Below are 27,461 nucleotides of genomic sequence, written 5' to 3'. Positions count from 1 at the left end.
CTGTCACAGTGTTTTTTTGAAAGTTACAAGATGACAAGAGATTTTCACATATTGAGGTATATGGGTAACTATTCGAGTTCAAAACTGATTAAGCTTGAACTAAAAAGACTGACTTATGCCCTATTAAACATACATTGTACATCTGCTTATCCGTTAAAGTAAAGAATGCAATCTCTTAAGATAAGAATGGATGCTTCACCTCCTACATCCTGTTGGTAACATCCAGATTAGTCCCTTTCCTGACATCAGGGTCATGTTGAACTGCTAATTTTCAACTGAATGCCCCTTTGAAATTTTGATGGAAATATAACCTGGGTGTGTTTAATGTATGTTCTTTGTTCTAAAAAGATGTAAGACTGTACTGAAACCTAGGCTTCTCTGGAACACCTTCTAAGGCCTTCCCAGGTTATAATCCTCACTCTGACTCATAATAAGCTCACCCCAAGATTGATTTATAGGTTGGTTGTGTATTATGTGTGTCAACAAAGGGCAGAGCTTTGCTTGGAGCCCAGGTTTCACACTAATACCACATTTTATTAGGTATTATAAAAACTGCCCTTTGAAATGTGACATTATGATGCAGGCTGAGCTCTATCTGACAGTTACTTCCGGTCATTGTGGGTGGTTTTGATTCTCTTATCTAACTGTGGCTTGGACTTCACCTCCTCTGCCAATCCACCTGCTCCTTTACTAGTGGGAGTGTTAAGTTTCGGTGCGTTTACTGATCTTGGCCACAGGAGACAGTGCTGCCCCACTGGTCTTCCTAAGACCTCTATCTGGATGTGGGCAAGTCTGAGAGGAGAGGTTAGGATTAGGAAAAGAGCACAGATGAAGTTAATAAGAAAACGTTCTGTTTTGTTTTTTGTTTTTTCCTGTGAAGTGACAGAGTTGAGGTGAGTCAGAACAATTTGGAGAAGTGTCTCAAAATTTGATGCACTTCTGGATCACTTGAGGATCTTGTTTAAATACAGATTTGATTCTTCTGGTGGGGCCTGAGATTCTGAACTTCTCATAAGCTTTTGGACAATGCTTTGTTGCTGTTTGGTGGAGCCACACTTTGAGTAGCAAAGTTTGGAGATCATTTAGAGATTGTCTCACTTCACCCAATTTATGGATGAGGAGAAACTGAAGTCCAGAGAGAGAATATGGGTTGCCTGATGTAGCCATGACTTTATTGTGTAACTTTTTACATTTAAACTCAAGCTTCTGACTCTTAGTGCAGTTCTTGCTCCACTATATTGTGTGCCCCTCTTTACTGTTGTTAGTGGCATCTCTTTAGCTTAGGAACCCAGAACTCCCATTTTCACCCCCGTCCCATTGGTCTTTGCTCAAAGGTTTCACATTGGTGACTCCCTTACTCAAAACTTTCAGTGGCTCTTCCGTAACCACAAGACCGAGTTCAAATGTCTCTGTCTAATTTTCATGGCTGTACAACACAAGGTCCCACGTTAGCAAGCCTACCTAACTTCCCTGTGTCTTAACCCTGTCTTTCTGCTGTAGCCATCCCTGCCCCTTCCTCTTACCAGACATACTGTGATCAGTCCTCTCTCAGTGGTAGTGGTATTGGCATGGATATTGGAATTAGACATCACTACTTTCTAATCCCAGATCCACCACTGACTTTGCCAAGTTACTTCACCTTTTGAATGATCAGCATCCTCCTCTGAAATAACCCTTATGGTGGTTGAGAGAATAAATAAAATAACATATGCAAACCCACTCTCATTCCTGAAGTCCCTTTGAAAGCTAGCTTCTACAGTGGTGCCTGATACCTGGTTCCCTGTGCTTGTGTTTATTCTTGTCTCTGTTTCCCTAGGACTCAACCATTTAAAAGCCTAACCTGCATCCCGCCTCTTTCCTGAAACCTTTCCCAGCCATTCCTGACCCAGTTGATCCCATCTGTCTGTAAATTATTTCACCCATGTGTTAGCATTTAATTATGTGCCATCCCTCTCAGTGAGACCCCATAGAGAGTCTTGAGGGATAATTGACTGTGTAATAATTGAGGGATAATTGAGTGAATTCTTTATTAGTACACCCTTTGTATTTGAGCTGCCTTCTCTTTTGTCACTTATTGACTGGCAGTTCCTCCTGCACCAGCCTCACCAGATCCTAGTAGTTTGTGAATACCTCAGGGCTAGTTCTTATCAGGGTCCTTCCTGTGGTGTTTCCCTTTGCGTGTTATCAGATAACCCTTCCAAAGGGAGGGGTTGATGAAATCTCTTTGTGGAAACTCCAAGATAATAACACTAAGGAAGTCTACCACAGTATCATTACTTCAACAACCTGGTGACAGGAGATGTGTACACTTTGTTGTTTCATGAAATTTACAACAGGGTCCTTACTCTCTTACATCAAAAGAGATTAAGGTCAAAAGACTAAGTGAGGAGGGTAAGGTTGCTTATGGGAGGTCGTGTACCTCTGACCTAGATTCTGTGAATTTACATTCACCCATCCCTGAAAGTGTTCCCGTTTGCATGTGTAGTGGTATATTTATATCACATGATCCATAATTCCCTCCCTCAGTGGCAATTAGTAGCTCAGGTCATGTTTATGACAGTAAAATTACATGGTGTGTGCTTTTGCTGCAGCAAAGGTTTCTCTGAGGTCTGGAGAGAAATTAGACCAAGAGGACTGGACACTTCACTGAGAGTCCTGCCTTCTCTTCTTATTGGACAGCAGTCTACTCACCTATCGCTTTCTCAATGAGGGGATTTTTTGTCTTTCATTTCCCCTACCATGGGTCCATGCTAATGTCCGCATATATTTATCTGTGCATCCAATGGCTGTTCTTTTAAAAAGAGACACCCAAGGACGGGCTTCCTTACTGATTTCCAGGATTCTAATCTTCATTGTCTAAGCTGGTGATTTCCAACCCTGGTTGCTGGTTAGAATCACCTGCAGCATGTTTAAAACCTACCAATGCCCGTGCCTTATCCTCAGAGAGTCTGATTGGATTGGTGTATGGTATGGCCCAGGCATTGGTAGTTTAAAAAAGCTTCCACATAAAATAGTCATTTTACAGTGGATAAACCTTAGCCAAGTGTTCAAAGTTAACATCATCAGTAAGGAGCGATATCGATATCATTGGCCTGATATGATGGACTGAGAAGGCACAGCATCCCTTCTGTGGTATTCTTGCAAAAGTGCATCACCTAAGTTTAATCATGAGGAAATGTTAGATAAGCCCAAACTGAGGGTCATTCTACAAAGTGGCCATCATTCTTCAAAAATATTAAGATCCTGAAGATAAATTCTGAAGAACTGGCCCTCATTAAAGAGACTGAGGAGAAAAAAAACAGCTAAATGTATTGTCCAGTCCTGGATTGGATCCTAGTTTAGACAAAGGACATTAGTGGGGAGGTCAATGAAATTTGAACAAGATCTGTAGATTAGTTCATTGTATTCTATCAATGATAATTCATTGATTTTGATAATGATACTGAGGTTATCTACAGCATTAATGTTTGAGGAAGTTGAGCGAAGGGTATAGGGGGACTTTGAGTATTTTTGGAACATTTTGAATGTCTGAAATTAGGTTAAAATGAAAAGTTAAAAGAAGAAAAGACAGAAGTTCCCAGGTAATTTATGAGTTGCCAGAGTTGAGAACCACTTCCCTAAGTGATCTTGCCTAATACTCTTAGAGGAATCTTCCTGAAAATGCTCTTTTGTCCTGTTCCTGACCTTCCTAGAGTGTTCCAGTGACTGCTGTCATCTTCAGGATGAAGTTCAAATTCCTTAGGCTGCCATTCCAAGACCCTGTAGCATGGCCCCAATAGTTCCCTTCATCTATGTAGTAAGTCCTGAACCTGCATTTTACTCTCTGATGTCTGGGTTTGTTCTAATTATTTTCCTTCTCTCTATAATACCCTTACCCTTGTGGGGAATCAGAATTGACCACCCGATAATGTGTCTCTTTGGCATGAGGATTATTTTGGACTGGTTACTTTTAAGAACTGCTGACATGGGAAAAGCTCTGAAAAGTAGAACTTACCCTTTGAAAGAGATATTTATTCACATTTCTGAGGGAAATCTCCACCTGTAAAGATATCTCCCTCTCTGTACCAGAAAGAAGGGGGATGTCCTTATCCCTAGAAACTCTTAATGTGGAAGGCAAGGACTTAAATCTGCATAATAACCTTACTCTTGTTTACTGTGCTTTTCTGGTAATCTCCTGTAACTGACTTCCCCCACCCCCACATCTTCCTTTGTCTTTAGGTGAAGATAGTATTTAAGGGAACAGCCTCTGCCATTTTGGCGAGTTACCCAGTTTCTTGGGTTTCTCCTGTGTGTACATGTTACAAAGGTTTGTTTGATTTTCTTCTGTTATTTTGTCTCATGTCAATTTAATTCATAGCCCAGCCAGAAGGACCGAGAGGGTAGAGGATTTGTCTTCCTCCCTTACAGTTGTCAGCTTGGATGAGATAAAACTTCACTGGCTGGACCTTGAACGCTCCTGGACTACCGTGGCTGAAAGATCTGGGACCCCTGACAAGAGTCAGCAGGAGGTAAAAGTTCTTACCACATCAGTCTCCTGGGTGTCTGCCTGCATTGTCCAATGGAAGCAAGAGTAGTGAGTTTTTTTGTTTTTCTAAATTTAGATTAGCAGGAGAAAATATTAGTGAAACTAGCTTCTTGGACTCAGTGACTCTAGGAAATTTGGTTGAGTATTCATTGGTTGCAGATTGTTTTCCTCCAAGAGATAGTATTTTTCTTTGTCTCTGTCTTTTTTTGTCATTCATCATAAGACATGTGCATCTCTATAAGCCTATTGTTTGGGAATAAGCACTTGAGGTAAAAACTGTTGCTAAGGGCATCTTGGAAGCCAAAAAGACTGAAAATTTGGTGGACACAGGTTAAGCTGTTAAGAGCCACTGGGGCACTCACTACCTCAAGAAGTCTCCATCATCAAGTAATATGTTGGTCACAGAATGGGGCAAATGACACAGGTCTCCACACCAACTTCAAGAAAATGTCAGTGCAGTGACAAGTTACTCTCTAAAGCACACACGATCCCCAACCCTGCAGCTCCTCTCTCCTGGGTATTAACTTGGTGTGAGAGAACAAATGCTTAGATAAAGCTGTTAGTGTGCATCAGATGAGGCTTTTCTTTTGTATTGTTCTGTGTCTTTGGAACTTGGCTTTGTGAACTTTTTGGTCTGTGCCATCTGGAGGATGCATGTACCACATGCATCTTGGTGGCCAATCGAGTAGACTGGGATTCCAGGACACACTCTCTTTATCTGGCTGTGTCGGCTCTCAGAGGAGTTTGTCACAAGGGGTCCCCATTGCTTTCATTAGGGGCCTTTGTCATCTCAACCTTCGTTGCTTGTTGTGCAATGAAGGCCTTTGCTTTCTTAGACTACTTTTGGGAGTGAACTTTCTGGATGTCTTTTGGGGATGCCTCTTGCATTCATGGTTAAGCTTATTGGTATGAGTTGCTGTTAAGATCCTGCTCATCAATGTGGGCAGACGATGATTGTTTAAATTGGAAAAACTTCTAAATTGGGGAAAAAAATATGAGACCTCTCATCATAATTTTTATTGGTATCTATGAAAAGGCCAAATTAAAAAGGAAATACAAAGGAAATAATGACTAGCCTTGAGACCCTGACTCAGGTTTCAATTAAATTGAGAATATGTAAAAGTATAAGTGTTGATAAGATTATGAAGGTTGGAATATTTGAGCTGATTTTATATGAAGAGGTTATATCAACTTTGCTTGAGGGTGTTCTAAAAGGTCTTACTGAGAATACTTCCCCTATCCAAAATTACAAGATCAAGACCTGTTGATAAGGTCCTAATGAAAACTATGATTAGAGGTGTAAGAGTTGATGGAATTCAAAAAAAATTTTGTAGAAAAACTGATGTATTTCTGGGCTTTATATGAAGTGATTGTATTTCAGATTGTATTGTGGGGATACACATTGTGTCTCACTGGGGAAAGAGAATATTTCCTATACCTAATTGTAAGACAGCGTATAAATTGGCCCTTCAGTGTTCTGTTTTGTTTTGTTTTGTTTTTTTGGTGAGGAAGATTGGCCCAGAGCTAACATCCACTGCCAATCTTCTTCTTTTTGCTTGAGGAAGATTGTTACTGAGCTGACATCTGTGCCAGTCTTCCTCTATTTTTTGCATGTGGGACGCTGCCACAGCATGGCTTGTAGACTTGTGTATAGGTCTGCACCTGGGATCCCAACCCCTGAACCCTGGGCTGTTGGAAGCAGAATGCATGGACTTAACCACTATGCCACTGGGCCAACCCCCAGACAGTGTTAATTAAACTCACCAAAAGGAAGTCAGTAAGGTTGCCTGAGCCCACACACTATGAGATAAAAACTAGAGGCTAATATCAGGTGCTAATAAAAAAGAATAATAAAAGCTTTCCCCCCAAGGTAAATTGATCTGGGGTTAAATTGTACACTTAGAAAGTGGGCCTTTGTTAAATGTTTTGTGCAGACTTTTAAAGGTGTGATACATTGTCCTGAAAGTTTTAGAGCATGCAAATCTTTGATTCATCTCTCAAGTTAAAAATTTCCCTGATAGAAAGAAGCAGTTGGAAGGGTGTAGCTGGAGGGATGGGTCAGACTCTTTTGTCAGACTGTAGTCCAGTTCTTTGGGGGACTGGAAGCAATGGTCTTTGTCTTACAAATCTCTGCAAGGCTGGAGGTATAGTTCTTGAAAGCAGTTCACCTGTCTTTTGCCGATCCCAAAGCCTCCCTTGTTCCTCAAAAGGCTCCTAGATATTGATTGAGACAGATGATTGAGACATTAGAAACAGTTAAGGCAAATATGCCCCAGAAACTCCATCTTCAAGAAAACTTGACTACTTTCTGTGTGCCTTTATGATGCCGATTTTCTGCTGCCATTTAAATACAAATGTTTCTCATAAACTAGTGAGTTTTGTGTTTAACCTGATTCATAACAAAAATTTAACATCTTTGTCTGTTTCTACCTGTGTGGTTATGTGTGTATATATGTGTGTTATATATGTGTGATATTTTATCTCCGGATGGTATGACCAAAATTAAGAGCTGTATTTAATTGACTTAAAGTAAGCACTTACATGTAATTCAAGTTAACATGATATGTGACAAGAGATTTTCACATGTTGATATATATGGGGTAACTATTCAGGTTCAAAACTGATTCAACTTAAACCAAAAGCCTGACTTATGACCTGTCAAACATACATTGTGTGTTCCACATATAAAGTAGAGGAAGAGCCAGTCTTCCACAGCAAAAAGAGGAGGATTGGCAACAGTTAGCTCAGGGCTAATCTTCCTCAGGAAAAAAAAAAAGAATTATAGCTAATTTTGTCTAATATCTCATGAAGTTTTCATGGGTAATATAAACACAATTATTGGGAACAAAAGATTTAGATGTAAATGAGATAGTTTAAACTTTCATCAATAATTATATTTTATGTCATGTATTTAATAACTTCCAAAATCTCTTTAGTAATTTGAAACTTTGAAGTTTTGCTCAATCAAATGATGGAAAATTCATTGAATATCTACATTATTTCTAAATAAGATAAAATATTAGACATTAATTACTAAATATAAGTATACCTAGTTTTGTATTATTACAGAGAAACTAAGTTTGGGTTTATTGAAAAACATGCCTTGTGTTGTATTAAAAGGTTGTACTATAAAGTAACGTGTTTCTAAAATTATAAAAAGTATTTATAAAGTTTCCAAGCCACAGATTGCTAATGTAAAAGACATTTTATAATTGCTTACTTCATAGTATTTACCTAACAAGTAAGGTTTCTAAGGATTAAAAATTCTAATATGTGATTAAATCTACTAGAAATTAATAAGGAAAATATGTTCATGTTCAAGGAAAGGAAGATATATGTTTTAAGTAAATAAGTTATAAAGAAAGAAAATATTTTTGTTATTTTGTTAAGAAAGATAAATTTGTCCTGAAGTACTAGAAGAAAAAAATAAGGAGGCATGGGACAAATTCTGAATGTAAAAAGAAAGCTATAGAAGATTTGTAAAAGAGGAATTCTAAAAAAGAGTTTTGTATGTGGTCAAATTGGCTAAAATTAAAATGAATTTAATTAAATAAATGAATTTTAATATCAAAATAAACTGGTGCAAAATTATAATCTTTTTCCCTCTCTTAAAAGGATAATTTTCTTAAACATTAATCTGCTCTTGGTCAAGAGATTATTAAAGGTTTCTTTCTCTGAGTAGTCTATCAGAAATGTAGGGCTTTTGTGTTTTATCAAAAACAAATTTCCTATATTGTTTTAATCAGGTCTTTAATCACAGGTGCTAACGTTTTTCTTACAGCTATTAATTGTCTGCATTTGCCTAAACTTCCTTAACTGTCACCATGGTTAAATGCATAACTAAGCATTGTCTCATAGAGACCTGTGATATTGTGTAATTAAATGTTATTGATGTAAGTATTTTAAAAATTGTATAACATTCCAGAAAATTCTAATCTGCCCTGATTGTCAGTCATAGTTCTAATTACTATCTTCATGTGTTGTATGTCACATAAATAACTAAAAGAGAAATAAATAAAATAAATAAAAAGTAAATAACAGAAAAAGAATTAATTACATGGCACTGCAGGAACTGATAAGGATGATTATAATTTTTATGAATTTTGTTTGAAATATTACTATTTTAATCTTTTCTTTTGTACATCTTTCCTTTAAAAAATGAGGCTGATTTTAGAGAGAAAAACTATGTTTCAGTAGAAAATATAACCAACACTTGTGTCTATTAGATTTAAGGATAGGATAGTTTTTTCTTCTTTTCTCTTAAGCTATCTCTGATTTACAGCAATTTGCTGAATTATATCTTTATAAGCAGAACTGACACAATTAGTTTTTCTCCCTGCCTTATCCTTCCAGAATTCAGAAGCTCTCAGTGAGGATTCTTACTTTCATGACAAGATATTTACTTGCTTAAGTTCAATAAGAAACTGTTCTCTTTGTAACAGGAAACACTGGTTATACGACCAAGGCTTTGAATAAAATATCCTGTTTGAGAGACACATGCAAAAACTCAGTTTTGACCAATCAGCTTTAAAGAACTAAGGTTGACTTTATGAAGACAATGAAGTCCCTTGGAAAAACAGCCTGGTGCGTACTTCCAGAGTTCCTGAAAGCTTAACCAGGTGAGTAACGAAGGTACCTTACTGGCAGGTGCAGGAATCTCAAGCAAAGAGAAATTCACCCAAATCTAGAGGCATGGCAGGTGGAATCTTATGGAAAATATTTGACTTGGCTCTTCAATCTCGAGAGCCTTCTTAGCCTTTTTAGCTATTAAAAGTTCAATCTTGGGATTCCTTATGAAAAATTTCAGCAAAGAAAATTTAAAACAGCCTATATGATCAATTGCTATTCTTGCCGTACTTATGTAAATAACTAAGCCAAGTTTACGGAAATTAGATTTATTCTGCCAACAAAGAAGTCTTAATTTGTATATTTTTCCTAAAAAAAAGAGGCTGATTTTAGAGAGAAAAACTATGTTTCAGTAGAAAATATAACGAACGCTTGTGTCGATTAGATTTCAGTGCTGTTAATTTTCTTTGAACTTCTATTATTTACCTAAACACTGGACTGGATCCTAAATTCTTCCTGTTTCCTCCAGTACCCAGCTACAACTCTCTAAATGAACATTTCCAACTTTTCTGCCATTTTTGACTAGGAATCATTGAGAACTAAAGTGACCCTTTTTACTGAAGCCCTGCAAAGTGAAGCTGAACAACTCTATATAAACTTGTAAGATCACCACAAGAGCTCACATTCAGACATTCTTTGTGCCTATTGCTGTGTAAGCTTCTCAGAAAGTTTGCTTGAACACCCAATGACATCATCAGAGACATTTCAAACTGCAAAAGTTGCTTCAACCCTGACATCTAGAAATCTTGATTGGCTGCCACATAAACACAGAAACTAGTTTATACTTTGCTGCAACCATTAACCTTTGTTTTTCTTTGTTTCCCTAAAAATGCCTCTTATTAAATATCTTATTCCTTGCACAATAGACCTAACTTTGTGAACCCACTTGCCATAGCCACTTCCTGCAATGAGACAGAACTATGTAACTGAACAATTTTCAAAACTAAAAGATTAATTCAATGAAATAATGGAGCATTTTACCAGCTCAACTTTTAATACATGAAACTTCCAGGGAAGTTTCAGAGGAGGGAGTTACTGGGGCCCGGAACTGTTTTGGGTCGGTTGCTGCAAAATATCTCACAATGACTATTTTGACCTAAACTTACTTAAGACACTCGTTTAACTTAAAGTCTTGACCCTTCTGAAGTTTTATTCCTCCCTGAAAGTAGGAAATAAATCTCCTATGTGAAATGTACCCTCCTTATGACGAGAGCTAGAGAATCCAGGGCTGGGAAGACTATAAACAAAAGTCGTTACTTTTACTAATTTACTACCTCAAGCCTAAACTCTGCTAAATTCTTCAGTAATTACATATCCCAAGCCTAAGTTCCTTTTTCCTGTCAAATCCTCACAAATTTAGTGTCTCTTTGTGTAAAAAGATATATAAACTGCCTGCTTTTTTTCACTTTCTAAGCATCATTTTTCAATGATCTGTCAGCAACGTGTTGAGCTGATTTTTCTCCTGTTAACTTGGTCTTGAGTCAGTTTTATTAGTAGTCTAGCCATAAGAACTCAAGATGGGTAGTGGGAGAATTTCCCACTCTCACACACTCCCACAGGCAAATGAATGGTTCCCTCTCTGTGCTCCCACAGTACACTGAACATACCTCTATTTATAACATCATGAAATTTCTGTATGGAACTTACTTTTTTCTTTTTAAAAATTAAGATAAAGTATGAAAAAGGAAATAACTATTAATAATATTCCATTTTCCAACCATATTCTAGACTTAATCATTATTTCACATTTTGGCATACTTCTTCCAGTCTCTTTTTGTGGGTGGCAGACTGTAACCTCCTGGAATGCAAAGACTACATACATGTTTTTCCTGTTCTTACAGTCCTTGAGGCCATATGTCCAAAACAGCTCTCACTGGGTTAAAATGAAGGTATCAGCACGATGGTGTTCCTTCTGGAGGTTCAAGGGGAAAATTGCTTCCTTACCTGATACAGTTTCTAGAGGCAACCTGCACTATTTGTTTCACAGCCCCCTCCCATATTCAAAGCCAGTGAGGGCTGGTGGAGTCTTTCTTATGCTGCATGATTCTAAAGCTGAGTTTTCTGAATCCCTCTTTAGCTTATAAGGACCGTTGTGATTACACTTGGTCCAGTTGGTTCATCTGGGATACTCTTATCATCTCAAAATGCTTAACATCACCACATCTGCAAAGTCCCTCTTGCCATATAAATTAACATTCACAGGTTCCAGGGATCAGGATGTGGATATTTTGGAGAGTCCATTCTCCTGCCTGCCACAGGTACCTTTTCTAAACTTTACCCACAACAAAAGTTTGCTTTTCCTTCCTTCTTTTTCGCTTGTCTACTGATACAGAGGCAAGAGCACAAGCTTTGAGGTGAAACACACTAGCTCTGTCATTAGCTGGCTGGCTGACCCTGGACCAGTCCCTTCACTTCCCTTAGCATTTTTCCCCATCTGTAATGCAGGTTAACTGTTACTGCTTTTGGAAATGACAGCAAAACCATAAGTTAAGATACGAAAGAAATGAGGCTGGCTGGGAAGATGGTGGCATAGGAGAACTCTGAACTAACCTCCTCCAATTGACACAAGAAATTTAAAAATATCCTTGGAACCATTACCCCTTAGAACTGAAAACTGGATAAAAAGAGCCCCACAACAAGGGATAGTGCTTAATTAGGTGAAAGAGGCAGAACTACATTTCTGGAATGGAAAAAGCCACATTCAAGCCATGGCATTTCATGACTGAGAGCAATCTTAAGGCACAAAGTGTTCCCTGCAGGAGCAAGAGATCTGAGCAGGAGAACTGTGCCAAAATGAGCAGCATTTGAACTCAGTACAACCAAGACAAGTGTCATAATATCTGCCTTTGCTGGCTGTTAAAAAAATGGGGCACAGCCCCAGAAGGGCTATTGGACATAAGAGAAAGAAAAGCCTCTTACGGGACCCATGCACAAATTCACCCATTTTGGAAAGCAACCTAAAATCACCAGAAAGAAAGGTATACATTCCTTTGGTGAAAAGAGACTCATTTGATAGGCTCTGGGCACATCTCAGTGAGAGGTGAGACCTCCCCAGGCTGGGACCACCTCTCCAGGAACTGAGACATTGGCAGCAGCCATTATTTTGATCCAGTACAGGCAACCAACACAGACACTGGAAGATGCCATTGGAGTTCTTGCCCTGGCCTGTTAGTGCAGGGCTCTCTCCCACTGACTAGAGTGCTGATTTAATCAAGCTCAGCCAGTACAGCCAGACCACCCTAGGGACTGGCTCAACTCAATATCAAGCCCTTGGGCAACTTGTGAACACATATATGCAGGGTGTGAGGGATGTCTGCAGCAGGGAAAGAGGGTCTGCCTATGTCATGCCAGGCATACGTGAGGGTCAGTGAGTGTGCAAGGGGCAGGACTGCATTGGTGGAGTGAGAGGGGCCTCTGCAGTGGGGAAATTAGGTCTGCTTCATTGTCTTGGGGAGTGCACACAGGGAAGGAATGTATTGATGGGTTGCGTGGGCCTGCAGGTGGTGGGGCTTGCCAGCTGCAAACCTGTGCTTCTCAAACAGCCACCTAGAGGAGTGTTTCCACTTTCTAATGCCTGAAAAGATTGTGTGCTTCCATGCCTGGGGCCAGCACCATCCAGCTTCAATCCTGAGAGAACGGACAACAGCCTTGCAGGCCAGAGGCCTAAAGAAATTATAAGCCCCTGAGCCTAGCAACAAGCCACACTGAGGGCCTACTCACTTAACATAGAAACTGCAACAAGAATGTGCTATTACTCCTTTCAGCTAATTGTGCTGGTACTTCTCATGCCTGATAAAGTGAAGTGACAATAGAATCTATACACAGCTAAGCATTACAACCAGCCAGCTAGGGGAACACCCTAACCTCCTTGTGCCCTTGAAGCAAGTGAAATGCTGCCACAACAGAAGAACACACATAGCCCACACAGGGGACACTCCTGGAACATGTAAAACTGCTGACAAGAGGGAAGCACACTACTGGGTCTCATAAAGCATCATTTACATAAGCCCACCTCTCCAAGATCAGGAGATTTAGCTGATCTACCTAATACATAAATATAAACAAAGAGTAAGAGGCACAATGAAGAGACAAACACATATTTTCCAAATAAGAGAACAGGACAAATCCTCAAAAAAAGCACTAAACAAAGCAGAGGTAAACAATCTTATGAAGAGTACAAACTAATAGTTATAAGGATGCTCACAGATCTTGGGAGAAGAATGGATGAATTAAGTGAGAACTTCAACAAAGAATTGGAAAATATAAAAAACCAATCAGAAATGGAGACTGTAACACTGGAAGTGAAAAATTCAGTAGAGGGAATCAATAGCAGAGTAGATGTCACAAAAGAAAAGATCACTGAGCTGGATGAAAGACCAGAGGAAATCAAGCTGAACAGATAAAAGAAAAAGAATTAAAAACAATGAGAACAGTCTAAGGGAACTCTGGGACAACATCAAGCACACTAACATCCATATTATAGGTGTCCCAAAAGGAGACTAGAAAGACAAAGGGGCATAGAATCTATTTGAAGATATAATAGCTGAAAACTTTCCTAACCTAAGGAAAGAAACAGACATCCAGGTACAGGAAGCACAGAGAGCACCTAAAAGGGGTAACGCTAAGGGGCCCACAAAAAGACACATTATAATTAAAATGTCAAAAATTAAGAGAAAGAGAGAATTCTAAAAGCTGGAAGAGAAAGAAAACAAGTCTCATACAGAGGAAACCCTGGAGGCTATCACCAGACTACTCAGCAGAAAGGTTACAGGGTAGAATAGAGTGGCTTGATATATTTGAAGTGCTGAAAGGAAAACACCTACAGCCAATAATACTCTGCCTGGCAAGGTTATCATTCAGAATGGAAGGAGAGATAAAGAGTTTTCCAGACAAGCAAAAATGAAAGGAAGTTTTCCTGAAGAAACCACCACATGAGAAGTGCTAAAGGGATTTAAGTGGAAAAGAGATGACCACAAATAGGAATAAGAAAATTATCAAAAAAAGACCAATAAAATCAGTGGTGAAGGTGAATATACAGTAAAAGTACTAGATCAACAACCTATGAAACTAATATGAATGTTAAAAGACAAAAATCCTCAAATTATCTATTTCCATGATAAGAGGATAATGCATACACATGCACAAAAAAGAGGTTACAAATGATATCAAAAACATAAAATGTGGAAGGAAGGAAGTAAAAGAGTAGAGTTTTTAGCAAGAGGTCAAATGTAAGAGACCATGAACATAATATACATTGCTATATAAGTACATTATTAAATATGGACCTCACGGTAATCACACACCAGAAACCTATAACAAATAAACGAAAAAAGTAACATAAAGGAACCAAAAGGTAATACTGAAGAAAGCCATTAAACCACAATGGAAGAGAACAAGAGAAGAAGAAAGAAACAGAGAATTACTAAAACACCCAGAAAAAAGTAACAAAATGGCAATAAGTACATACTTATCAATAGCTACTTTAAATGTTAATCAACTAAATGCTTCAGTCAAAAGACATTGGATGGCTGATTGGGTAAAAATACAAGACCCATATATATATATATACATATATATATATATATATATAACATATATATATATATATATGCTGCATACAAGAGAAACACTTCAGATCTAAAGATACTCAGAAAATGAAAGTGAAAGAATGGAAAAAGATATTCCATGCAAATGACAATGAAAAAGAAAGCTGGGGTACCAATAAGTATATCAGAAAAAATAGACTTTTAAACAAAAACTGTAACAAGGGACAAAGAAAGGCACTACGTATTGTTAAAGGAAATAATCCAAGAAGAGGACATAACACTTGTAAATATCTCTGCACCCAACATAGGAACACCTAAATATATAAAGCAATTATTAACAGACATAAAAAGAGACATAGTAACACAATAATTGTAAGGGACTTTACCACTCCACTTTCATCACTGGATAGATTATCCAAAGAGAAGATCAGTATTGAAACATGGGCCTTAAATGACACATTAGACCAAATGGACTTAGTAGATATATACAGAACATTCCATCCAAAAACCACAGAATACACATTCCTTTTGAATGTACATGGAACATTCTCCAGGATAGATCACATATTAGGCCACAAAATAAGTCACAATAAATTTAAAATGAATGAAATACTACCAAGCATTTTTTCAGATCACAGTGGTATGAAAGTAGAAATGAACTGTAGGAATACAATTGGTAAAGTCAGACATATGTGGAGATTAAACAAAATGCCACTGAACAATAATTTGGTCAAAAAAAGAAATCAGGGGCCAGCCTGATGGTGCAGCGGTTAAATGCACACATTCCACTTCAGCAGACTAGAGTTCACTGGTTCGGATCCCAAGTGCAGACATGGCACTGCTTGGCAAGCCATGCTGTGGTAGGTATCCCACATATAAAATAGAGGAAGATGGGCACGGATGTTATCTCAGGGCCAGTCTTCTTCAGCAAAAAGAGGAGGATTGGTGGCAGATGTTAGCTTGGGGCTAATCTTCCTCAAAAAAAAAAAAAAATCAAGGGAGAAATCAAAACCTACCTGGAGGGGCCAGCCCTGTGGCCAAGTGGTTAAGTTCACATGCTCCACTGTGGCGGCCCAGGGTTTCGCTGGTTCAGATCCTGGGTGTGGACATGGCACCACTCATCAGGCCACATTGAGGTGGCGTCCCACATGGCACAATTAGAAGGACATGCAGCTAAGATATACAACTATGTACCAGGGTGATTTGGCGAGATAAAGCAGAAACAAAAACAAAAACAAAAACAAAACAAAAACCTACCTGGAGACAAGTGAAAATGAAAATATGACATGCCACAAGTTTTTAGAAAGAGCAAAAGTGGTTCTAAGAGGTGAGTTTATAGCAATACAGGCATACCTCAACAGACAAGAAAAATCTCAAATAACAATCTAACAATGCACCAAAAAGAATTGGAAAAAGAATAGCAAACAAACCCCAAAATCAGTAGAAGAAAGGAAATAATAAAAATCAGAGCAGAAATAAATGAAATAGAGACTGAAAAAACAGTAGAAAGGATCAGTGAAACTACCAGCTGGTTCTTTGAGAAGATAAACAAAATTGACAAAGCTTTAGCTAGACTCACCAAGAAAAAGGAGAGAAGGGTCAAATAAATAAAATCAGAAGGAGGAGAAATTACAATGGAGACCTCAGAAATACAACAAATTATAAGAGAATACTATGAAAAGGTATATGCCAACAAATTGGATAATCTAGAAGAAATGGATAAATTCTTAAGATCATACAAACTTCCAAAACTGGATCAAGAAGAAATAGAGAATTTGAATAGATCAATCACCAATGAGGAGATTGAAAGAGTAAGCAAAAAACTCCAAAAATCGAAATCCGGGACCAGATGGTTTCCTTGGTGAATTCTATGAAATATTCAAAGGACATTTAATACCTGTCCTTCTCCAAATCTTCCAAAAAAGTGAAGTGGAGGGGAAGCTTCCTAACTCATTCTATGAGGCCAACGTTACCCTGATACCAAAATGAGACAATGACAACACAAAAAAAGAAAATTACACGAGAGCAGTTCTTAAAGGATTTGATGGAGGAGAGCAGGCAGGGATCACCTTCAGAGCAGGCTGCCAGTGGTATCATGGCGACCCGGAAGCCCTCCTCCCTGAAGAACATGAAACTGATGATGACTCTTCTGAAATGTTGGACTTAAGTGAGTAGGCAAGAAGACACCATTGGTGGAATCGAGTGTTTGTCTATAATTTCAAACCTATGGTAGAAAAAATACTCAGTAGCCACTCAGATTATTATGGGTGGAGTGACTGACTGGTGTGTGGGGTTTTTGTTCCAGAAGGTTGAAAAGCTTGCAGCAACTGCAGTAGACGGTGGCTTTCTTCTCATTCAGATTGCCAGTCTCAGTGGCTATGTGCAGATCGACTGGAAGAGAGGTGAAAAAGATGTAAACAAAGCAAAAAGACATTTAAGAAATGAGCAAATAAAGCAGCACCAGAATTCAACAAGATAATTGAAGAAGCAACAGAATTTGTTAAACAAAACATTGTGATATCCAGTGGATTTATGGGAGGCTTTTGGCTAGGACTTACATCTTAAGGATATGGATGTTCCATCACAGTGGCGTCTCCTGTGAGAAGAGAAGTGGTGGTGACAAGGTGGTCTCATTACACCCTGCCAGATTCTCCAGACAACAAGAAATAACTAGCTGAACAACTCCAAACTGACACCTTAACGTTTTGCCATCTGAAGCTTGGAAAACTAGTATCTGTTGTAAAATAACATATATGTGCACAATAGTATTCCTGAGAAAAACATGGCTTTCACCGTTTTTCAAAAAGGTTCCTTTGTTTACAAATTTGCCCCTAAATATCACCATTGTATGTTGATATGGAAAAAAATCTCTTGGATATATGACCCAGTGAAATACTATCCTTGTTTTATTTAAATAAAATGTCCTTCATTGTGCTTTATAGTAAAGTGCTAATAATTAAAAATTTGTAAAATATCTTCAACATTAGGGCTGAGTTTTTTTAGAGATAAATTTGCAATAAACTGAAGAAATATAATGCCCTTTTGTGGAAGGATTTAGAAATAATGGAATTACTAAAGATATTAAAGTGACTTAATACCAAAAAAGAAAATTACAGACCAATATCACTGATGAACATCAATGCAAAAATCCTCAACAAAGTACTTGCAAATCGACTACAGTAGTACATTAAAAAGATCATCCACCAAGATGAAGTGGGATTTATTCCAGGGATACAGGGGTGGTTCAATATCCATAAATCAATCCACATTGTATGCCACATTAACAAATTGGAAGATAAACATCACGTGATCATCTCAATAGATGCAGAGAAAGCATTTGACAAGATACAGCATCTATTTATGATAAAAATTCTGTATAGGAGCCAGCCCTTTGGCATAGTAGTTAAGTTTGGTGCACCCCACTTCAGTGGCTCAGTTTCATGGGTTCAGATTCTGGGTGCTGACTTACGCCACTTGTCAGCCATGATGTGTCAGTGACCCACATACAAAAAATAAAGGAAGATTGGCGCAGATGTTAGCTCACAGCTAATCTTCCTCAAGCAAAAAAAAAAAAAAAAAAAAAGAGGAAGATTGGCAACAGATGTTAGCTCAGGGCGACTCTTCCTCAGAAAGAAACCACAGAAAAACTATGAATAAAATGCATATAGAAGGAAAGTACTTCAACATCATAAAGGTTATATATTGCAAACCCACAGCTAATATCATTCTCAATGGATAGAAACTGAAAGCTATCCCTCTAAGAACAGGAACCAGAGAAGGATGACCACTATCACCACTCATATTTAACGTAGTATTGAAAGTCCTAGCCAGAGCAATCAAGTAAGGAAAAGAAATAAAAGGGATCCAGATTAGAAAGGAAGAAGTGAAACTGTCACTATTTGCAGGTAACACGATTTTATATACAAAATACCTTAAAGAATCCACCAAAAAACTTTTAGAAATAGTAAATGAATATGATAAAGTTGCAGCATACAAAATCAAAGTGAAAAAATCTGTTGCATTTCTATACATTAACAATGAAGTAGCAGAAAGACAAATTAAGATACAATCCCATTTTATTAATCCCCCAGAACACAATTGCAGCAAAAAGAGTAAAATACCTAAGAATAAATTTAACCAAAGAGGTGACAGACCTGTACGCTAAAGAGTATAAAACATTGTTGAAAGAAAGTGAAAAAGACAGAAAGAAATGGAAAGATATTCCGTGATCTTTGATTGGAAAAATTAACAGAGTTAAAATGTCCTTAATTCCTAAAGTAATCTACAGGTTCAATGCAATCCCTACCATAGTTCCAATGACATTTTTCACAGAAATAGAACAAAGAATACTAAAATTTAGATGGAACAACAAAAGACCCCAAATAGCCAAAGCAATCTTGATAAAAAAGAACAAAGCGGGAAGTATCGTACTCCCTGAGTTCAAAATACACTACAAAGATATTCTAATCAAAACACCATGATACTGGCACAAAAACAGACACACAAGTTGATGGAACAGACTCTAGAGCCCAGAAATAAACCCACACATATATGGACAGCTAATTTTCGACAAGGGGGCTGAGAACATACAACAGAGAAAGGAAAGTCTCTTCAATAAGCGGTGTTGGGAAAACTGGCGAGCCACATGCAAAAGAATGAAAATAGACCGTTGTCTTATACCATACACAAATATTAACTCAAAATCAGTTAAAGATTTGAATGTAAGACCTGAAACCATGAAATTTGTAGAAGAAAACATAGGCAGTTTGCTCTTCTACAGCAGTCTTAGCAGCACAGTTTCAAGTACAAAGTCTGACTGGGCAAGGGAAACAACAGAAAAATAAACAAATGGGACTACATTAAACTAAAAACCTTCACAGCAAAGAAAATAATAAACAAAACAAAAAGACAAACAATTGGGAGAAGATACTTGCTAACAACATACCGGTTAAGTGGTTAACATCTGAAATATATTTAAAAATGGGCAAAAGATCTGAAGAGACATTTTCCCCAAGAATATATACAGATGGCCAAAAAAAACATGAAAAGATGTTCAACATCACTAATTATTAGGGAAATGCAAATCAAAAATACAATGAGATATCACCTCATGTCCATCAGATCGCTATAATTAACAAGACAAGAAATAAGAAGTGTTGGAAAGGATGTGGAGAAAAGGTCACTGTCATACACTCCTGAGGGGAGTGCAAACTGGTGCAGCCACTATGGAAAACAATATGGAGATTCCTCAAAAAATTAAGAATAGAACTACCATACAATCTAGCTATTCCACTGCTGGGTAATTTATCCAAAGAACATGAAAACACAAGTGCGTAAAGATATGTTCGTCCCATGTTCATTGTGGCATTATTCACACTAGCCAAGACATGGAAACAACTTGGGTGTCCATCAAGAAATGAATGGATAAGAAGATGTGGTACATATACACAATGGAATAGTACCCATCCATAAAAAAAGACGAAATCTTTACATTTGCAACAACATGGGTGGACCTTCAGGGTATTATGCTAAGCAAAATAAGTCAGAGGGAAAAGGTCAAATACTGTATGATCTCATTCATAAATGGAAGATAAGCACAAAAAACAAACAAATAGAGATTGGGTTGGTGGTTACCAGTGGGGAATAGGAGAGAGAGGAGGGTGAAAGGGGTTATTAGTCACATGTGTATGGTGATTGATGTTAATTAGTCTTTGGGTGGTGAACAGGATGTAATCCACACAGAAATTGAAATATGATGATGTACACCTGAAATTTATATAGTGCTATAAAGCAATCTCACCTCAAAAAAAAAGATGCATAAGGTATGACACAGTGCCTGGTATGTGATGAGCCCTCAGTAAACATTCTTTCAATTCTTTCCTTCTGTCATCCCATTTTCTCTCCCTCTTGCCCATTTTCTCCTTCACCTACTTTTTCTTCAGCGAGTTAGTCTAACCTCAGTGTGACCATTTAGCAAAGAAGGCCATGCTACACATTTCCTGTGATTCTGCTTCAGTGCTTCTTGGGACAGAGCCTGATATCCACATAAGGCAGCACACTGTAGTTACATGGAGAGGTCTGTTGCTTTTCAAAAACAGTCCTTTTATGTTCACTTAAAACATATATACTTCCTCAAAACTTAGACAAGCCAGTTCCAATTCCGCCCTCTTATTTTATACATTCATTTCCTTAGTTCATCCTTCTTCAGCCTTTCTCTTTACATCTTACAAATAAAGAAAGTACAGAGACAAAAGTAATGCCCAGGCCACAATAGGGAATCCTATTAACAAGATGAATTAGCAAGATGAATGCTATTTGGAAGACATTTCCTGAAGCCTGTTTCTCGGCCTGGCCTTCAGCAAAACCATTGAACTCTAGAACACATTCCCAGACCCCCAGGGACAATAATTGTGACAGAAGCCACACACCCTCTGAGTATTTCTCCCTTGGATTAAGACATTTTCCAGAATATTGTTCATAAGTTACTGCTACAAATCCTTCCATTCCTGGAAGTTAAGCCTCCCCCTATCATTTTCATCTCCAGCTGGCCTGCCAGGCCACTACCTAGAAAATGCCTCACCGCCCTGATGACCAGGGCTCACCTTTGCCTAGCCCCAGATTTACAATCGCTCACACTTACTCAGCACTTACGATGTGTCACGCAGTATCCTAGGGGCTGTACATGTAGCTACAGTCTTCACCAAAGAATCCCATAAATGATATCATCCCCATTTTTATGGATTAAAAAAACTGACAAAGAAGTTAAGTAATTTGCTCAACATCGCACAGCTCCATAATTTTGCCTCATCTCCTTCCTAAATAAATGTTAATAATTTAAACTGGGCAGAGGACATCCTAAGAGTTCTGAGGTCTCTTGAATAAAATCGCCTTTCAGAATGATGTTTGCTTCCTCCATTTTGAGAACTTGCCAAACAGTCAGCATTTTGTTTTCCATCTTGCCCTTCACTTAGGCAACTGTGAAGCTGGATACCTGAGGGTTACTGTAAATATTCAGTAAGATTACCCTTGGACCTCGTTATAAAAAGAAGTTAATCTTGTCAATTTTATATTTTCCTGTCAAACCTGAAGGGTAACTCAAGGGTCTCAAGGATTGGTGTGCTTGTTTTACAGAAGAAAGAGGATGCCTTCAAGGATCAACAGATAACAAGCCCCCAGCTGCCCTTGTAGCCCAGAAGTCAGATTGCCCGGGGGCTTATTGGGAGTGAAACAAACATGGATTACCCCTTTCTTTCTCCAAAACTCCTCAATACCAAACCCCTTAGCTTTATGAAACCCCCTACTTTCTTCTCTTGTTAAATCAGATTTGAGAGAACCCATGCAACTGCCTTCTTGTTTTAGGAAATTCAAATAAATCTTTCTCCATCTCCAAGTACTGATGTCTCAGTGTTTGGCTTACTGTGCATCAGGCACACAAACTTGAGATTATGGTGTTCTGTATCATCTGTTCCCTGACACCACTCACAATTGCACATCTCTCCATAAAAGCTTGCTTTTATGAACTTCTATCTCTTTAGAGAAGAAACACAGTTCAGGTTCCTTGTTCTCATGAAAAGTCATTTTTACTGAATTGTCAGCTATTTGCAAAGGTATTCTCTAGCCATAAAAAGCGTGAACTATTTAAATAAAGTGTAACACTAAGGAAGGAGAGTTCCTACAATGGTCACAAAGGGGAGGAGACTCCAAATGCAGAAACAGTCACAAGGCACACCCAGAGTTTGCGGCCTTTTAATAATGGCAGCCCCACCTATCTCTTTCCATGCCTGTTGGTATCCTACTTCTTTCTGAGCCTGCCCCTTCCTGGCCTTGTCTTCTTAGACCAATTAATGGCCTGGGCCCAAACAAGATCACCCAGCATTGAGTTTTGTGGGTGGAGGGAGCAGAGAAGGGAGTAAAGTGTTCAGCTTATAGGGGACCTGACTCACCTGTGTATGTATCATTTGGGCAGGGAATGGATTAGTGAATGGCTGCTCTGCAGGACTCACGGTTTAATGAGTCACACTTCCTCAATGCTGTCTGACAGCAAAGGGTTGGATGTGGGGGGCATCACAGCTTTCTCCATTTAGGCATTAGTCTGTCCCTCCTTCTCCCTCTGTTGGGTTACATTCCTCTATCCATAGGTCACTTATTTACTGAGTTGGTTTTGGGGGGATCTGTTGAATTCCTTAAAGCCCCAAGCACTCAATTCAGTTCGAGAGTGTCTGTCATCTTAGTGATGACCAGACACAAATATCTTTTAAAGGCTCTGCAGGAAAGTTGAACAAGAACCTTCACATCACCAACAATCCCTCTAAGTACCACTGAACTACTCACAAGAAGAGAATAGAACTTACAGTCTGCTTGGAACCTTTCTATTTGCACCTCACCTAATGCTCACAATGACCCTTTGACATTGGGTTTACTATCCCTATTTTGCAAACGAGAAACCAAAACTCCAGGAAGTCAATTAACTTGTCCCTTGTCCAAGAACTGGGAAAAGATGGACCCAGGATCCAGACTCACATATTTCTGAATCTAAAGCTCATGTTCTCATGCCACACCATCCTACATATTAGAAATCAAAGAATTGAAAGATGACTGCTTCTAAGAAAATATTCATAAAAGGCTTCAATGAAGAGACAGGATCTGAAATGGGTCTTAGAATGAAGAATAATTCAGGAGGCTGAACAAGAGGGTGTAGGGGAAGAAGACAAATCCTCTAGCCTCTGTGTCCTTCTGGCTTGGCTATGAATTAAATTCACATGAGACAGAATAACAGGAGAAAATCAAACAAAACTTTGTAACATGTATACATGGGAGAAACCCAAGAAACTGTACAACTCATCAAAATGGTGGAGGCTGTTACCTTAAATACTATCTTCAGGTAAAGACAAAGGAGGATATTTGGTCTGGGGGCAGTAAGTTATGGGAGATTACCAGAAAAGCACAGTAAAGAGGAGTAAGCTTATTATGCAGACTTAAGTCCTTGCTTTCTGCATTGATAAGAGTTTCTAGAGATATGGTCATCCCCCCTTCTTCCTGGTACAGAGAGTGAGATTCCTTTACAGATGGAGATTTCCCTCAGAAATGTAAACATCTCTTACAAAGGGCAAATACTACTTTTCAGGACTTCTCCCATGTCTGCAGCTTTTAAAAGTAACCAGCCCAAAATAATCCTCATGCCAAAGAGACATGTTGTAGTGTGGCCAATTCTGACCCCCCACAGTCCTGCCTTTGAAACTTTAAAAATTTTCATAATCCTTTGAAACTTAAAGAAGCTTCATGGGCCAGAAGATGAATGGTAGATTGTTCCATATCATTGAACACAATTCTTAGTCCTGATAACAGATCAGTTCGGTTAAATTCATTTTAGAAGGTGGTGATTCAGGTGGGGCCCAAAGTTAGGCTATATTGTGGAAGCAAGCAATCAGGTATTTGATAAGAAGTATTTCTATGGAAATAAGATGAAACCCAAGGTTAATGGTTGGAGCAAATTATAAACCAGTTTCTGAGTTCCGGGACAGCCAGTTAAGATTTCTAGATGTCAGTGTGGAAGCATCTTTTGCAGCTTAAAATGTCTCTGATGATGTCATTAAGTGTTCAGGTATCCTTTTGAGTGACTTACACAGCAACAGGAATTCTATCGTGGTGATCTGTCTTAAGTTTATATCAAGTTGTCTGGTTCCATTTGCAGGGCTTTAGGAACAAGGGTGGTTTAAGTTCTCAATGCTTTCAAATAAAGTGTGTGGGGAAAAAAATTGAAAATGTTAGCTTGGATATTTGTAGTCAGATACTTCATGAGACTAGAAGAATTCAGGATCCAGTCCAGTTTACAAGTAGAAAACAAAAACGTCAAAGACAAGTAACAGAACTAGGATCTAATATCCAAAGATGTGTATTATGGTTTTTACTGAAAAATAGTCTTTCTCTCTAAAATCACCCTCATTCTTACCAAAGATAGCCAAATTAAGACTGATTGGTTTGCAAAGTAGGTGTAGTTTCAATAAATTGGCCCGATCATTTACATAAGTACAGGAAGAATAGCAATTGATCATATAGGCTCTTTTAAACTTTCTTTGCTAGAATTTTTTATAAGGAATTCCAGATTGAACTTCAAAAGCCTCTTGATGCCAGACAAAGCCTGTAATACCTACAGATTTGGGTGAATTTTTCTCTTCTCGAATTCCCCCAAATATTTCAAGGTTCCAGGCACCTGCCAGTAAGTGACCTTCATTACTTACCCAGTAATGTTGCTGGGAACCCTGTAAATAAGGTACCAAGCCAACATTTCCAAGTGGCTTTGTTCCATAATGTCCAATCTTTCTTTCTCAAAAGCTGTCTGGTCATATCTGACTCAATGCCTGTTTCTCTCAAACATGACATCATATTAAAAGCTTTGGTAAAATAACCAATGTTTCCAATTGTCTCCTGTTATAAGGAGGACAGATTCTTATTGAACTTATGAGAATAACTATATTGCCATGAAAATAATAATACTGTGAGTTTCCAAATTCTGGATGGATCAAGTAGGAAGAAAAAGATAAATGTTTAAATTTTTTTTACAAAGGTATAATTTTGCAAGTTGCTATCAGTCATAGTTAGCTTAAGAAAAAAGAGAAAAAGATTTTCTTAAATCTGAAAATAAAGCATTTAAAAATCACTAATATTGCAAAAATAATAAAGTCGTAAAAGTTATAATCATTCTCATCTCTTCACTCAGTCCTGTGTAAAGGATTTTTGCTGAATCTTCTTTTAGCAGTTTTATGTGGTCATCAGATTCTCCATTAGAGTTTTGCAATTTCCTACCCAGTTCAGTTTTATAAACTGAAAGTTTGTCAGAAGCCTGTATTTTAGAATGCCTGAGATTACTTTCCATGAATATCTAAAGATGAAAGCATTTGTAAAAGTAGAGTAAAAACAACTGTCTGAAAATGACAAAAAACTTAAAAATGACAATTGACAAAGAAACATTGAATCCAGTTTTCCATTATGTCTCTTGACTTTGCCTGGTGATTGAGGGTGATAGGCACAGTGATGATTCCCAGAAGTTTGCAAGGTTTTTGTTAAGGCTTATATTATTTGCCCAGTGAAGTGTGTGCCTTGATTACTGGAGTTTGTGGGAGGTACACCCTAGCTGGGAAACATATTTTCTAACAGTTTCTTCGTCAATGTGAAGGCATCAGCTTTGAGGTAAGGAAAGGCTTTAACCCATTTGGAAAACATACATACAACAGCAGGAAATTATTATTAACCCATACTGAGAGGCAGTTGAATGAAGTCCAGCTGCAGGTGTTCAAAGAACCCAGAGGGTGAAGTTCTGAGACCTCTAAGGAGAAAATCCTTTTTCCTATTTTGAGTGAAGGTATAAAAAAACCGAAAAATGAGGTTTTCCTGGGAGCCAGGAAGAATTAAGCAGTCGTCTTGGGTTTCCCATGGCTCTGACTCTTTGTTTAATTCACAGCCTTCATTTACTCGTCTTAATTTCTCTGATTCAGGAGCAGACTGTTGCCATGTTACAAGGTCATCAGGATGGTGAAAAATCTGGCAATGAGGAATCCTTGTTTTAAGAAGCAGAATAGACTTCAACCACATGTACCACAGTCTTGAAAGATTCTGTTGTGGCTGCCTTTCATAAAAGTCAGCTAGGGCATTTCCCTGCACTCAGATTCAGTCCTTTTAGTGTGGCCCTCAATTTTGATGATAGACAACATTTTATACTAGGGCATGTCAGACTTTCAGAAATTTCACACTATTTGTGGAACTCTTCTAACATATAAAGGTACAACATAAGGAAGGCTTAATGTTACTTCTTATTTGACAGAGCTTCCCATGTAATTTAACATATCAAATAATCCTAATTAGTTTAACATCTCTCTTTTTATAAGGAAACAAAATAAAGTCTTTGAAATGTTCCAGGGGTCCTCTAAAAACATCAAAGTTAGTTGAGATTAAAAGATTTTATTTAGAATTTGCTTTTAGGAAGACTGTCAAAAATATCAAAAGGGTTAGACCAAGAGTGACATCAGCCTCATGTGTGAGGAGTCTATTCTTCCCTCAGTCTCTCCCCTTGCAATGAAAGTGACATTCATGAACCCACAGAGGACATTCACACAACCCAATAGACATCTGAGAGATTCACAAAGCCATAAGTCTAAAGTGGGGTTGCTGGATACACCTGGGAGCCAGTGGAAGGTGGTAGGGAGATTTCCTCTCACTCTCTGAACAGCAGTGATATAGGGCATGGGATCTCACTGGCAGTGATTGCAGGACACTAAATGGAGAGGGTGGAAAGGGCAGCCATCCATGGGAATGCTTGCACTCTTTGAGTTTCCCCCAGCCTATAGGAATGCTCCACACCAAGGCAGGTAAGGAGTTGCAGGATATTCCACACCAAGCTGAGCAGACCAAGCCAACACACAGTTAGTGCAGAGCAGGGGTGTCGGATTACACACACAATAGGAAGCACCTCTACCCACCTCCCAGCAGGCGCACCAGCTCACCCAGTAAGACAGAACAGGAGATCCCTGCCAGAATGCCTGCACATACATGTGTAAAGCAGCAGCACTGGGCAAACACGCATAGGCCCTGTTGGCAAAACTTCCAATGAACGGACACATCTGCCATGGGTGGTAGAGGACTCAGAAGACACAGCTCTTACCCCTGGCAGTGCTGGCAGGTGGGAACTGCCACCAGATGCTACCACTATGTGATAGCAAAAGTCCACCCCATCAACTAGCATGAGGAGGTATATTAACACTCAAGACCAG

General features: G+C 38.5%; 1 protein-coding gene and 1 pseudogene across 6 annotated transcripts in view; both read left to right on the top strand.

Annotated features, from left to right (window-relative positions):
• LOC102148130 (cell adhesion molecule CEACAM6-like) overlaps nt 1-27,461 on the top strand; it is a 436,353-nt gene that overhangs the window by 311,139 nt on the left and 97,753 nt on the right. The gene's annotated exons all lie outside the window — the stretch shown is intronic.
• Nucleotides 16,573-17,414, top strand: LOC111775406 (FUN14 domain-containing protein 1-like; annotated as a pseudogene).

Source organism: Equus caballus, chromosome 10 (assembly GCF_041296265.1).
Source record: "Equus caballus isolate H_3958 breed thoroughbred chromosome 10, TB-T2T, whole genome shotgun sequence".
Classification (NCBI taxonomy): Eukaryota; Metazoa; Chordata; class Mammalia; order Perissodactyla; family Equidae; genus Equus; species Equus caballus.
The sequence above is the reverse complement of the archived record's forward strand: the minus strand, read 5'-3'. Positions and strand labels throughout refer to the sequence as shown.